At 31.3% G+C, this 16,684-nt stretch overlaps 1 long non-coding RNA gene across 1 annotated transcript in view; it reads left to right on the top strand.

Annotated features, from left to right (window-relative positions):
* The first annotated feature begins 462 nt into the window (after nt 1-462).
* The window catches only part of LOC118189778 (uncharacterized), a 675,101-nt gene continuing 658,879 nt past the window's right edge, over nt 463-16,684 (top strand). The window contains exon 1 of the long non-coding RNA XR_015043496.1: nt 463-604. This is a non-coding gene — a long non-coding RNA (uncharacterized LOC118189778). The remainder of the gene's footprint in view (nt 605-16,684) is intronic.

Raw genomic sequence — 16,684 nt, 5'->3', positions numbered from 1 at the left:
TCCTAAATTGTAATCAATTCTTTGGTACAATCTGTTTTTGCATTAGTTGTTAAAGTTGAACAATCTGTTACACTTTCTGTTCGTTTTTAAAATTTGAATCAAGTAATGTGAATTTAATTTTATTCTGAACATATTCGACAATTTAACAAGCATCTACAACCTGTTTTAAACAGCGGTTAAGAAAATAGATGAGTACTATAACCACAGTGACTAAAAATAAGGGAAAGCGTAATCAATAAGATTATTTTAGCCTATGGAATGGAATTTTTATGCTGGAGGAATCAATATTACGAGACGCATGTATAAATGACTTGGGCAGTGTCATCACTTTCAGAACAAAAAACAAAAGAATATAAACCCAGATTCTTGATATCTCAGCCAGATGGCAGGTCATTCGCTTTGGCGCGAGATCTGGCAAAACGAAGCAGAGATTTACCCTTAGTGTGAAACTTCCAGGATTCAGAGAAGAGTGAGGTTGTGGCATCAACTGTCCTGAGCTATCCTGAAAGCTTTGTTCGCACGCGGAGCCTAAAATTATGTAAACAGCGAATAGATTTGAACAATCTCAAAATAAAAGGACAGTTTCGGAGCGCATATTAATACAGTAAGAGTTTCCTTAGTGTTTTTTATTTATTTCCTAAATGATAAGGTGATTTTTTAATTTTTCTTTGTACCTAAAGTTTGTTTAACTCTTGTACTTGACAAAGGGCATTATGAATACATTACTTGTATACTAGAAAAATTATTTAAATCAATGTCTTTGAATATTTTAAGCTCACAAACAGCTTAGAAATTTAGTAAATTATAGGCTAGATTTATCAGATAAAATGAAATTTCATGTGGAGAAAAAATAACTCTAAATTATAAGTTATGTACTGCAAAAGGTTTAAATATTTAATTCCCACTTTCATTCTAGTTATTGGTATCCTAAATGTGTTGATTTGAATAACACCTTAAATAAAATATTTTTTTATACAATTAAGATCCAATTTAACTACTTTAAAGTTATTTTCTAGCAGAATGTAAATAGGTTCTGTAGGACAGCAAAAGATAGCTATCAAATATTGAGAATAATTATTCTTTTATGTAATAAAGAAAATTGTAAATTCTCTCTCCAATTTCATATCACTATTCCTGTGACTCTTGAATAAACGTCCACTTTGATTTGTTAATCATACTTCATCAATGAACTCTTTGAAATGTGAAAACATTCTAAACCTTTTTAGACACCATAATCATTCACCTTGTTTCTGCATTTGTTAAAATGCGAAATTTATGCATGCACTTCAGAGCAACACGCGAAAGATGCAATATTTAGAGAGTGGAATCAGAAAAGTAAATTTGTAATAATTTTTTTGTAAACACATAAATATCCACGTGATGATACTTATGTTTCTTTTCATTTCTTTATCTGTTATTAAAATGATTAGAATATTAAAATATATCATCATGTACTAAATGGTAAATTGAGTATGTGTATTGAATAATAAAATCTTTAGCGTCTATATAACTTTTGAAGCAAATTAATTTTTTTATTCGGCGGCGTTAATAAGATAATTAGGCTTCCGAAATGTAAGCTTTTCTTTAAATATGTTAAGGACACAACAATTATCTTCTAAAATAATTATCTTTTGAACTTTTAATGAACGATGATATTTTAGAAAAATTAAAGAATGAATCAAAATGTTTGGAAATTGAAACATACCATCATCTCTAAAACAAAAAAGGCTAGAATATGAGATAATATTTTCTCCTTCAATACACATGTCTAAAAACCATACTTGCCATGTAATGAATGAAAGCCTAATTATGAAAGAATATATTATGATAACTTATTATTTAATTTTGTGACTTACTTATTTAAACGTATGCATTTGATTTTACTTCACGGACGGTATTTAAGGGGATTTAATTATTTTCATCTTAGATACTGTACGTCATGCAAGTCCTTTTTTGTTTTCTTGTAAACGCTTTCGTAAATATAAGGCGACTTTTCTTCATTCGTAAAGCGGTCTTGTATTAATGACTCGTTAAGCAGTCTTATCTTACACGGGCTGTGATCAAATCATTAAATGGGACAAAGGTAATAGGAAAAGTTACGAACAATTATATTACAGTAATAAAAATATTAAAAATTATTAAAACTATTTTATGATTATAAATATAAATAATACTTTTAACTTTTAAATTTCGAATCTACACATGAAATTTATGGTGCAAAGTTGTATGGAAGTACATATATACAGTATCAAAATCTTAGTTAAAAATCACCTTTCCGATTTTTGTTGACGAAGTTGAAATATATTCAGGGTCAATTTTAAATATTTTATTAGCTGCTATTATTCATTCCTAAAGTGCGTGTATTTTTCTGAGTTTTGAGCGTATTGTTAAATTTTGTTTCTCATCATCAATTGAAAATTTGTCTGATTGTGAAGGAATTTTTATAAACTAATTAACGAAGGATTTAAAAATAACATCCGTTGAAGGAAGGAGGTATAAGATACAGATTATTAACAAGATTTCCTGAGTTTATGAATGCATGGAAGCCATGTTTCTGAGTTTGTGTGACTGTTAAAATATTTTGAAGGTAATTAGGATAACTAAAAGCTATTTAACAAAAACATTACTAAACTATTATAATTAATATTATGTAATATTTCTATATTTGGCTTCAAAGAAACGAATTATTCGTATGTAAGAAGTCGTGTAATTATTTTAAATAACGAAATAAAGAGCTAATTAAAATGATTATTTAAAATAATAACTTAAAATAATAATAACTATAACGAATTTCAGATTCTATTTTTTTCAGTTTAATTAGCGAAGAATTTAAAAATAACGTTTGTTAAAGGAAGGAAATACAATAAAATATAACATATTAGGCAAATTTTAAACATTTATGATTTCGTTCAAGGCACATAATTATTTAATATGCTCATGGCACATATGATTTATGTTTTAATTTAAAAGTGAGTTAATACTGGAGTATATTTATTATTATATGATTTTTCAGTTGTTTATGGTAGAGAGCATCAAAGTTTTAGTTACATTTCAGATTGTAATAATTCATGCAAGAGGAAAATCATATGAATTATTATTTTTAACCAAAACTTAAGTTTACATAAAAATTACAATTTATATTGAACTAACGTTGTTTAATTGTTTGAATGTAATGTCTTTCTAGTATCGTGAACTTTGATGAGAGACGCTTCAAGGAGTGTTAGCTGAAGATTTCGTATTGTTAGATTTCTTTTTTTTATATTTGTATGGAATTATTTAATTTTAAGGTAATTTTATTTAAATTGTGGGTAATTAGACAATAGTTAATAGAAGTATATATTTATGCTTCTATTAACTATTGTCGAAGACATACCATGAAACATAGTTTTTTAAAAGAGAAAACTTGTTTAATGTGCTGCATAAATATCAGTCCATAATGTTTCTTAGAGCAAATTTTTAACTAACGAAGTTAGTTAGGGAAAGCAATAGGACAGAGATAGCCTTATTAAATAGTGAAAATAAATAGTTCATTATTTTGTAAAATTAGGTAAACATCAAGCTTAGTTTGGCGCAAATTTTGAATAAAATTTTGTCAATTTAGATAAAGCTGATAGAGTTTTATTCAAAATCTAAGCCAAATTTAGGCTACCATTTTTGCCCAATTTTAAATTTTATATTGTGTGTTTGTTTCCTGTTGAAATAGTTAAGCAATTAAAAGCGGCAGTCAAAATTTGCTTACAAATGCGTAATAATGTAAATAGAACAAACATAACTTTAAATAGAAGGAATACACATTAAATAGAAGAAATGAATATTGTACGATATAATGCAATTCTCAGCAAATAGCGAATAAACTAATTTTCAAAAGAATTAAATTAGATCGGGAAATTTTATCTAAAATTGTTTGCCAAATCTGCATTTGTTAGCCAAATTTGAATTTACATCGTGAAAAGTAAATTACAGTCAAGACTTACACGAATTGCTTTTAAATATTTATCTTCTAATGTTCTTCACTGAAAATTATAACCCAGGTTAAATATTTCTAGGTATTTGTTAATTGTTTGAAAGCATTGGAGTGGGAATCATTTGTATGTGTTTAATAAACAGTTTCTACGTTTTGAGAAATAAATACAGCTTTATTAACTATTGAGTTTGTTGTACTCTAGAATAATAACTTAAGCGAGCATTTTTGTAAAATGTTGGAAGATTTTTAATTGTTCTAATTGTTTAACTGTGTTTATTATGCAATAGTATTTCTGAAATTAAAATAATTTGGAACATCTTTTGATATAAACAATGATACAATTCTACAATGTAATCGAGAAATTCGGAATGGGTAATATTTCACAATTTTAAGTGTGAATGCATTTATTTGCAAAAACAATTAAGATTTTTATAATACTTTTTATATTTTTATACTATTATTATTGAAGCACATTTCTAATTATTTTCCTCATAATCCGTAATCAAAATATTATTTATTGTTCAATAATTCATATTTTAAAATCTTTAGTTCAACCTTCTGCAATGTTTTAAATTCATTCTATTGAGAAAAAGCATATGCATTAATAAAAATTTAAACTACAGCTGCAAAATCTGAAATGCAAATATTTCGGAAGAACTGTATAAATAATTAGAATTTCAGTGCCAGTGAAATCATAGATTTCAAAGTGCATGAGAAAAGCGAAAGTTGCAGCATTAAAGAACCGATGTTCTCATTCACGGGAAATTTTAATTGGATTTTCTGTTTTGATGCTTCAAGTTGTGCACAAAGATGACTTTGAGACGTACTCGAAACTAGTATGAACATTTGCCTGATTTAGGAAGAGATCATATCATAGGCACACTAAAATTGAGCTACTTAAACAAACATATCAACGGCCATCACGGTTGGACCAATATGGGAGTGGTACAAAGATGACAGTAGTAGGTCAGAGAAAGTACATAATAATGTCACAGACGTTCAAGATGCCCCAGACATACAAATGCTCGAGGAGTTTGCACAATCAGAACAGTTTCGATTGCATCAAGAGGCGTCGTAAGCAGCTATTTGAATGATTACAAAACGTGTAATGCCAAAGAATATCAGTCACAGATAACAGGAATTGAGTATTGATGATTTTTAAGATAATGTCAACTTAAAAGAATCTTATGAAATGATGTGGGTCGTTCAAAGAATACAAACATTCACACATTCAGAATTAGTGTAAAATCAGTTCCAAAATAACTAGAAATAACATGTATGCATGAACTCACTGTAGACTAATGTTTTTGAAATTCTAATGTATAATTGATTAGAAGTGAATAGAATTTTGAAAATGACCATTTTGTATTTGAAAAATTGAAAGAAGTGAAACTCTTTTATGAATTGTTGGGCGTAAGAAGGAATCCAGTTTACGTATCGCTTTGAAAATGATCTTGAAATTTATATGGTACCGAAGGTAAGGATGGCATATAAATGTAATTTAATGGACAAATATAAACTTTTTTATATTCCTTTAAAACATAAGAAAGGAACAATTCATGAAAGAAGCTGCTGGCCACAGACACATGTAATTCTCTTAACCTTAAAAATATTAAAATAGGCAAGGAATATTCATTAAGCTGTAACTATATGATTAAAATATATTCCTTTGACGAATTTGTTAACCTTAGAAAAAGCTTAAAATGCCCATCCGCCTTCGTCAGTTTGAAACCATCACCTTTCCACATATCAACACAGTTTTTCAAAAGGAAATATTTTACATTTTTTAAGATCGTGTTAAATAGCTAATGTAAATCTCAGTGTTATCTCATTAAACCAAATTTATAGCTTTTCAGTTTCTATATTTGCTTTATCTTGATTTTTTTTTCATGCACTACTAGACTCAGAGTAAGAACAATATCATGGGATATATTTCAGTTGTTGGCTATCATTTTATTTGGAGTATATTTCATAAAAGAAAAAGTTTATAATTATTTTAAGGAGCTCAATCAAGAAAATCAAAACTTGTGTTGACTAGTCACTTTTCATTTGACTCGTGTTTGTAATTATAACAGATTAGAAAAAAAAGGTTTTTAACATTTTTTCCATGCAAAAAATTAGCAACTTCTTTTCTTTGATTAAGTTATTAAAAAGCTTTTAAAATGTTTACTTATTATATTAGCAATCTTTTTATGTTGTTCAGAATCATTGGAGTTGCTGTTATAGCATACATAAAAATAAATTACTATAAACTATTCTTCGGACACCTATGATTTATATTTTAGGTATTGAATTCAAGTATGCTTTGGTGCGATTTCCAAATACATATATATATATATATATATATACTCCAACAGGAATTTTCTTATTCTTTATTCTCTTCTTCATCCTCAGTGTGATTATTTATATCCGTATGTCCTCAACCCTTATTTCTCCATACTCCTTTCTCATCGCGTGTCAGTATAATGTAATCCAAAGTTTATTATTATTGTTATTATTATTTAAGTGGGGGATTCTAAATAATAAGCTGAATTGGACATCAATTGTTCCAGAAATTATATAAGACTTTCAAGAGTTCAATCAAGTTCCAAATATTTTTAAAATTTAAGTTTTATACATTTAATAAATATTTATTATTTATAGATATATTATCATTATATTTAATAAATATAAATAAGGAAATGTTTCTATTAATTTCATTGCTTTTAGTTTTAACTTTTCTCTACCCCTTTTTAGTCACGCGATTTCAGGCGGTCTAATTGTACGTTTCTCTGATATTTTTATTAGCGTTTGAGTCTACCGATTTGAGGTTCAAGGATTCTTTTCGAGAACGGGGTTTCTCACTATTTGAGAGTTTGTAGTTTACACTGACAACAAAAAGATCTTTCTTTAATGGCTTTTTCTTAGTTTGCTATTCAACTACTTTCTTTGTTCTTTAGCCTTTTTTTAGAATCTAACTTTATTTTGAGCTAAACTGCAATAAATGCCAGAAGTCTGTAGCAAGTAGGTTTCTAATTTCTCTCCTATGTTATCTGAGAAATTTTAATAGTTTTATAATGCAAAATCACTTGGAATTATGAACACTAACAATGAAAAAAAAAACAACAGTTAAGATAATCAGTTAAGTTACAATCACTTAAAACCCAGTTAATAAAAACCAGGGCAAGAAACAAAAATAGAAGACAAAAGTTAAGAAAATAGTTTCTACGAAACACATTGTGAGAAATTTGTGATCTTTGAAGAAGTGGGAAACAAAGCGTGTTAAAGTACATTATTCTCCAAGTAGTTGCCCATTACGAAAAGGTTGAAATGATCATATGTTCACGGATTGAAACTTTGTTGTAGAAATGTTTATTTAATTTTTATAAAATTTTTCAATGAGTTCTAGATTTAAGTGTTGATATAATACTTTTTTTAACCAAAAAATATCTTATATGTATACCACATCACTTCCTTTACGGAACAGTAAATTATACGCATTTTTCCTGCATTTCATTTAAACTTACTGAATTGAATTAAATCTACCTCGCCGATAGCGCATAAACCGTAGTAGAATAAATTCGCTTTTTAGAATTCACTATATTTATTTGCCATAGCGATACTCTTGCGCTAGGTTCACTTAACAGCGTTACATCTCATTTATTCTATAATTCAGAATGCAGAAAAATTATATCATAATTATATCATCTGAAGAATTATCTAATCGTTGCCACATGATCTGTTCAAATACTGTAATAAATCTAAAATGATATATACAAGAAATTAAACGAATAAAAAATAAAAAAAATTTTCACAGACGATTCAGCGCTGCTTACCTAATGCGCATGTGCTACTTGTAAACTTTCTCCTATGTCTGAAACTGACTGGCGACATTATTTTCTGCCAATATGAAACATATATTTCCTCGAATTTCATTAGAGATGTATTTCTCAATCAATTAATTCAGTTCTCACTTCGTGGCAAGGCACAAATAGTAAAAAAAAAAAAAAACAAATATCTTCTTTAAAAGTTTTTAAAGATATAGAAAAACATAAAACACCAAATACAGTTTAAAGAAATTAAAAAAAAAATACAATTAAAATTATACTTTCTACGCAAAAATAAGCAATTTGGCCAGCCGGCAAGACAGATTTTTCGGTGCACAAAACTGAAAGTTTCCTTTTGGTCTCACTCGGCAAAAAGACACTGAACGAGTAGAAACTGATTTAATTTCTTGTGGACGCTATGCTGAGTCAATATATAGGATAATTTAATAACTTAAATGGTAATTCCAGAATGGGTTAAGCATAATTTAATTCGCAATATTAAAAGGAGACTTTACTTTGTTGTTGCAAAGCTTAGTTTCTCTAGAGTGGCAACAAATCCATTATTCTGCTAAGTTTCAAATGTAAACAAATATGGCTGCTATGGTAAAAAATTAGGCTTAGCCGCACTTAAACAACTTTTAAATTGTTAATAATTATACAACTATAACATGCAGGTTACCTAAAGGCATAAAAACCTTAACAGGAAGATAATAACAATATAATTCAATCATTTTTAAAGCAAAAAATGCGCAATTTACAAACATATAAGAATAAAGAAACTGAGCTCACTGAGCCGAGTAACAAAATGGATATAAATATATATATTCATTTATATTTTTGGTGAGGTCTATTGCAACCAAAACGAGAGGTGCACATCTACATGTTATGGCAGTCCTGCACAGAAAATTTCAACGTTTTGAGGCTCTTCGCTTTTGAGTTATGCGAGACACATACATACATACGTACGTACGTACAGACGTCACGAAAAAAATGTTTTCTAAATCCATTTTAAATCAGTTTTATAATTCGTTTGGGAAAATGAAATCTTTATTCTGTCCTTGCGTACAGATGTCACCCAAAAACATCGTTACATTGCATTCGATACCAATCAAAATGAATATTTTCATTGAAATATGGTACCCGGAAGTTTTCATCATTACAATACTTCTTTTACTTCGTGTAAGGAAGTAAAATAGTGCAATTTTAGTGACTGTCGAAATCTGACAACTTGCAACTCTAGTCTCTTTACTGTAGACAATATTAGTATAGTTTGCTGAAGCTAATTTACTTACGATTGCACTTAGGGAATTTGCCGTTTTTAGACCTGCGGAAGAGTTTTTAAAACAAAACCAATTTCATAGTGACGAATAAATATGATTTTTAAGTATAAATACTGATGTGTCCATTGGAGCACCGTTAGAACCTGAAATTTTTTATGACATTTTTCTGTCTCAAACAAACGTCTGGCTTTTAATTTGTAATTATTGACAAAAGAGTAAGATATATATAGTGTTACGAATTTGGTATTTAAAAAGCTAATGTTAGTTCAATTATAAATTAAATGGTTTTATTTCTCGCGCAGTGCAGCGTGTGACGAATATTAAAAGAAAGCTAAGCCGGAAAATTGAAAATACTCGTACAAGAGCGCGTGCATTAAATAAATAAATATCTCTTTTTGATTTCGAGAAAGTACTGGAAAATTCTAGCGCGTGATTTTAAAATCTTATAAAAGGAGGAAAACATCTCAGTTCGTAGTAGTTGCTTAGTTTGTTGTTGTTTAGGAAACTGCTCTTGTTGATTGTAGTGAATTCGCGGATTAGCTTTCTTTAGCTGTTTTGAATTACGTTCTATTGGACATATGAGTAGTTAAAAGATAACTACTGTGAGATATTGTAATACTGCATGATAATTTGAGAAGATTTAAGCATTTTTGTTGTGATAATAAAAAATTTTTGTTCATTTTTCATCGAACTTGTGCATTCATTTCGTAACGAACCCGTACGCACGCAACAATTTTCGGTGTCAGGAGTGGGGTTTGAATGCCAATCACAAGAGCGGTGGAAGAGCAGTTAAGACAGTTGATATCAGCCTTTGCTGCATTTAAAGAGGAAATGAAAACGGGCCAGCAGGAAATGAAAGCGGGACAAGAAGAAATGAAACATGATATGAAATCTGGTCAGGAAAAGATGGAAGAATCCGTTAAAAAGGAAATGGAAGCCGTTCACGAAAAGTTGGAAGCTGGTCAAGTAACTTTTAAAGAAGATATAAAAGCTGTACAAGAAAAGATTGAAGCAGGTCAAGACGAAATAAAAAGAGAAATAACCTGCGTAATAGAAAGTAAATTTGAGGCTATGGAAGACAGAATAAGAGCTGTCGAAAATAAAGTCGGGCAAATTGAAGAAAAGGTTTCTTCTGTCAAAGATGAAATAGAAGATAGAGTGTCGGCTGTGGAGCAACGAGTCGAAGGAAGAGTTTCGGCCGTCCAACAACAAATTGAAGAGAGAGTTTCTGCAGTTGCCAAAGAAATGGAAACTTTAAAAAAATTCGTAGCGACGGCAGGGAGCAAGAGTGATGATTTTAAATTCTTACCGATGCCTGCTCGTCTATCTCTGAAGCTATTCACATATGATGGGAAGACATCCTGGCAAGTGTATAAGATCCAGTTTTCTATCGTTGCGGATGCAAATGGATGGGACTCCCAAGCTAAGGCCTGTCATCTCGCCGCTTCTCTGAGAGCAGACGCAGCGGATATCCTGCAGACGCTTCCCGAAAATCAAAGGCTAGATTTCGAAGCTCTGTCCGGCGTCTTGGAGCTGCGCTTCGGCGAGAAATGTTTAAAAGACTACAGCAGGCTCCAATTAAAATCCCGTCAACAGAAGCTCACCGAAACACTTCAGGAGCTCGCCACGGATGTTGAAAGGCTGTCACATCACGCCTTTTCGGAGTGCCCGACAGAAACAAGGGAAATCCTGTCCCTGCAATATTTCATCGATGGCGTCCGAGACCCTGAAATACAGAAAGCACTGCGAATGGCGGATGTTAAAGATTTAAAAAGCGCTCTGTCGCACTCCATGAAATTCGAGGCAGCCCAGCAAGCAACTCATAGGGATCGCTACCCAGTCAGAGCTGTGCGAGTCCACGACCCAGGGGACCAATTGATGGCTCGTTTAGATGATTTATCCAGACAAGTCGATGCTTTGATACGTAGTAGCAGTGAGAACAAAGTGGCTGTAAGATGTTGGAGATGTGGTTTTGAAGGTCACCTACGACGGCATTGCAGAACACCCCAGGGCACGGATAATGAAACGGATGAGTTGACAAGACCAGTGAATGCCTTGAGACGGAATAGTGGTGAAACGAAACCGACCCTGATGTGCTGGAACTGCGGTGTTGAAGGCCACCTACGAAGGAACTGCAGAACCCCCCAGAGCACGGAAAATAAGGCATACGATTTAAACAATTAAATGCCATGGGAAGGAAAAGAATTGGCAAGAAACCAAAGTGCTGGAACTGTGGAGTTGAAGGCCACGTACGAAAGAATTGCAGAACACCCCAGGGTACGAACATTGAGACCATATCTCAGCAACGACGCAGGAAACAAATGAATGACCATATCGAGGAACGGAGGTTGCCAGATAATGGAAAACCTTGTTTTAAAGCTCTCAAGATTTTTATAGTGAGTGGCAACAGTAACGGACTGTCCATCAATGGGCACATCGATGGAGTTCCTTGCAATATGATGATTGACACAGGAGCTAATGTTACCATCATTCGGAAAGATTTAGTTGAAGAGTTTAAACATAAACTTATTTGGACGCCATCCTGTGTTACCCTTCAGACTGCGTCTGGTGACAAGATCGAGATAGCTGGGAAGTTAAACGTGAACATCACGTTTGGAAGTGCCGCCTACCATCACACGGCATATGTGGCGGATACTACAGACCCATGCATACTCGGATTGGACTTTTTAAGGAAATACAATTTTTCCTTAGACTTCAGCAAACTGCAGTCAACATCTGAGGACACGACTATCCATCGTCAGAAGGGATCCTCACCTGGAAACGCCTACGCCTTGTCTGAAAGACCCAGCTCAGAAAGCTGCCGAAATCATACTAGGGTCGGAGAGAAACACCAGACTACCACCTGTTCTCCATCACCTTCGTCTGACCTCCTGTTTGATCGACATACGGATGCGCCTTCATCGCCTGAGGAATACATCCAAGGTGTCCAGGCCCGTTTTGAAGTGATGCACCGTTCCGTACGAAAGCGAGTCAACTTGGCGACGGAGAAAGTGAAGTCCAGATACAACACGAGAGCTGCTAGACATAGATCCAACAAAGGAGACAAGGTGTGGTTGTGGAACCCGATTCAACGAAAAGGACTCAGTCTTAAATTACAGTCACCTTCGAATGGTCCATATACAGTGCTGAACAGACTGAATGACGTCGTGGTTCGGATCCATAAGTCTTCGAACTCTAAACCTAAAGTCGTTCATTACGACAGGTTAGCTCATTACTATGGCCATAGTACTTAATGTAAATAATTGTAAATAGTATAAGACCATGGTCCTTTTTGTTTTTAAATGTGTATTTGATTTGATTTGTATTTAGTATTTGATTTGTATTTGATAGCATTTGATTTGTTTTATTTATTGCATTTATTGTTCATGTTGTTTATTATTGTAATGTAATGCTTATTAATGCATTTATGCCACAGTTTTAAGTTTAGCTTCCTGTCCAGGGATTGTACTGCCCGGGACGTGCAGTCCTTGGGAAGGGGGGCAGTGTTACGAATTTGGTATTTAAAAAGCTAATGTTAGTTCAATTATAAATTAAATGGTTTTATTTCTCGCGCAGTGTAGCGCGTGACGAATATTAAAAGAAAGCTAAGCCGGAAAATTGAAAATACAAGAGAGCGTGCATTAAATAAATAAATATCTCTTTTTGATTTCGAGAAAGTACTGGAAAATTCTAGCGCGTGATTTTAAAATCTTATAAAAGGAGGAAAACATCTCAGTTCGTAGTAGTTGCTTAGTTTGTTGTTGTTTAGAAAACTGCTCTTGTTGATTGTAGTGAATTCGCGGATTAGCTTTCTTTAGCTGTTTTGAATTACGTTCTATTGGACATTTGAGTAGTTAAAAGATAACTACTGTGAGATATTGTAATACTGCATGATAATTTGAGAAGATTTAAGCATTTTTGTTGTGATAATAAAAAATTTTTGTTCATTTTTCATCGGACTTGTGCATTCATTTCGTAACGAACCCGTACGCACGCAACAATATATATATATAATAGAACATTTATGAAACTCGGTTCAAGGCTTTCAGAATCAAACTTTCCAGAAGTTTTTAAAACGTTGTTAAATTGGCGGAAAATCGCCTAATGACGCCAAAATGTTGACAAAGTAGGGCTTTCAAGGAAGGGTAGATTAGCATGCTACACGTATTTCTTTCTTACTTGTGAAAAATAACTCACAAAATCTTCAGGCGAACTTTATTCAAACAGGAGGGAAAATAAATAAATTTGAAATATTTTTGCTAATAAAATCATATTAAAATTTGAAAGCAACAAACTAAAAACGCTAGATTAAAGTTTCCTTTATATCTTATATGAAACTTTAAGATATAAATTTTAGATTAAAAATATAGGCGCAAAACTTTAAATAGACTTAAGTGTCTGATAAATTATAAAAAGTGGGCTTTAAATTTACTTGCTTGATGAAGACACACACAACTTTTATTACGTCTTAAAGCACATTCTAAGAGAGTTTGAATGGAGAGGGGACTCGGTAAGCTCCAAGTTGAGACAAAGATACCTAATTAAACATTGTTGAAAACGCGTATTAACGTTAGTACGCGTTCTATGTTATGACAAATACATCGTATTGTCCCTTCTGACTTAAAATACTGTTAAAATTAATAAAAAAATTATCCGCTTCAGCGTGTTTTTTTAGTTCGCTGATAAAAACACGGTTAAGATTGAAGCGATATTAATAAGTAAATATTTTATATATTTGAAAGGTAATATTATGGTTTAAGGAAATAGTATTACCTAAAGCGTGAATTTTTAAATAATTGAAAACCATATAAAATTAAACTCTGGAACAGCAAGTAATACAAATAACTTTTGTTATTGCTAAGCATCATGCATGTTTAATAAACAAATATTTCGAGGAGGATTTATTGCAAATCAAAGAGACATAAAGGATTAGATATTTTTCTCAATAGAATTTGAATGGTGTTTTTCATGAAAAAATCTGAATTCATTATACATAGATTTAGAAATGTCAAAATTTTTAGCAAACAAGGATTAGTAGAATGCGGTAGAATCTTTTTATCTCGAGCTTATTCGCCTTCAATAAAATTATGGTATTGGTTCTTACTCCAGCATTGGTGCACGTAATCCTATTTTCGAATGTACATGCTGAATCAGAACCAATTTACGAAGAAAATATGTTGGTTTTTTTCAGATTCTTATTCAATTGTTTCTATCTAGCAAATATTTCTACACAATTTATAGTACCAGATGGGATTTTGATTTTCATTATTAATACAAGACTGGAAGAAATTGAAATATTGCTTCCCCATATAATGCAAAGTTTATTTGTGAATATATTTTCACGTTGAGTTGAATGCTTTAGAAACGAATTATAAAAGAAATTCTCTAATTTGAAAAAGATTTTAGAGACATGTTTGTAAATTAAATTTTATCACATCGGCTTAGCATTTTAGAATCAGGTGTTTCTATAAAGTTTATCTTAGCGTGCATTTCGAAAACGTTAATTAAATTTTCTGTTGTTCGCAGATCTTTTGAAAACAAAATTAGAAATGAAATGGCCTCACTTCCTTCGAAACAAAAACTTTCTTTTTTCGGAGATGCGCTGGATAGTGGAATTTCTTCTTCTTTATCTTTAAAAAAAAAAAAAAAAACTTTTAAATAATGTCCCGCATTTTTCCAATTTAAAGTCATAATAATTTAGCTTTAGGTTTGCTTATTTGACTATGGTGAATCATGCATGGGCTAGCCACTTAAGGGAGGTATGTCTTCCCATGTGGCTTATATCCACGGTACACATGAGGGAAAACCACGAAAACGTCCATGAAGCCAGCTCGTTTGCCTGGAATCGAATCCAGAACGAACCTCCAGCGACTGTATTACTTGTCCGCTGATAAGCCCTTTTTTATTACACTACAAGATTTGCCCTTGTATGATGTCAACTTCTACTCAAAAGAAACTTCTTTCTTTGTGTCTTCCTTTTCCCACTTCGTCAGTAAGTGACATTACCGTTGGGAAGAGTCTAACCTTCTTTGTCTACTGACTTTGGTTTATAACGTCTGTTGTTTTTACTTCAATCAGCTTAACTGTTTTGCTTATCCTACGAATAACAGAACACTTGTTTTGCCTCTTGAAATCCATTGCTAAATTAACTGCGCACAAAAGTAAATTTTAATAAATTTTATAATTGGCACATAACCCTAACATTCATTCATTGTAAAAAATGATCACAACACATCGACTTCTGTATCTATATCATATTTTCATAAAATATTTAATTAATAATTTAGTAAGAATTAGCTTATTACTCTCAAGTGTAATTCGTAATAAATGAATTCGAGGTTTTTAATGGAATTTAATATTCGCCATTCTTAAAGATTATGTTTTCAATTGAAATATTGTTTCCATTATTGCATGACAAGCATTCCCTAAGTTTTTTTTTTTACCTAATGACATTCTTTATTTAAATAATCCACACGTGCTTGAAAGGAATTATTAGAATTTTTTTTATAATAGGCATGCTATTTGAAATATCATCTAATATTTATTGAGAATAATTTACATTTATCATTCATAAATAAACAAACTCTTAAAGCATATGATATGAATTATAGTTCTTTCAAACGGTTTTTGAAATAACAATGTTGCCTGTTCAATTACTTTACTTACAAGTTTTTTTTTAATGCTACTAAAAGTCATTCAGTATTTTTCATTAACATGCTATTATTACTTCTTTCCTGTTTTTGAATTACTTTTTGAAACGCGTTTTCTAATATCGTATTGATTTCCATTTAAATTTTTTTATGAGATAATATGAAAATATACAACAACGATTTTCACCACATTTTAATTAATTCCATTATACTTTTTGTTACTTACCTAGCAGCAAATTTCCTGCAGACTGTTTTTATTTTGTCTCGAAAATCTTGTTGGCCGACAAAATTTTATTCTATTTCATTTGTTGTTTGGACGTTATTAAGATTTAATTAATTTAAATTATCAAATTCCAAAAAAGCCTTATAACGTTTATTTATTTAATGTAATATTATATTTATTCTAAATTTTTCTGTTTTTTTTAAATATGTTAGTTATATTTTTTTTTTATTTTTTCTTGATTTTGTTCTGAATAAATCATTTTATTTTTATTTAGCTTAAAGATTAGTAATCTGTTCATTATTTTGTTAATGATTTAACAAATTGTTTATGGTGGGCCTAATTATGGTTTAATTACAGACATACATTTTTATTTGTTAATGTTGTCCAAAATAAAAGCATCAAACATTAATTAACAGAATAGCTTATAAATTAAGTCATGTGAAAATAGTGCATGACTTTTAATGTACTAGACCGTTAGATTTATTAACATTTGTCTGTTCATACTTGTTGTGATTTATTCTCCCTTTTACAAATATTATATTGTATTCCTATTGCTGTATAAATATCTCAGTTATTGGGAGATTGGTGTATTATGAATACGGCAAAACACACTAGGGCTATCTGCCTAAGGGGAGGGATGCCTTCGTGGAGGACTTTCTAAGGGAAACTGGCTCGTATACACGTTACACATGGGGAAAACCACGAAAACTCCCATACAGCCAGCCCGTTTGCGGGATTCGAACCTCGGACCGAACTACCAG

The sequence above is a fragment of the Stegodyphus dumicola genome, chromosome 10, assembly GCF_044657685.1.
Source record: "Stegodyphus dumicola isolate Sdum_Otavi_A_Nest chromosome 10, ASM4465768v1".
Classification (NCBI taxonomy): Eukaryota; Metazoa; Arthropoda; class Arachnida; order Araneae; family Eresidae; genus Stegodyphus; species Stegodyphus dumicola.
Note: the sequence above shows the minus strand (reverse complement) of the source record. Positions and strands in the feature narration are given on the sequence as shown.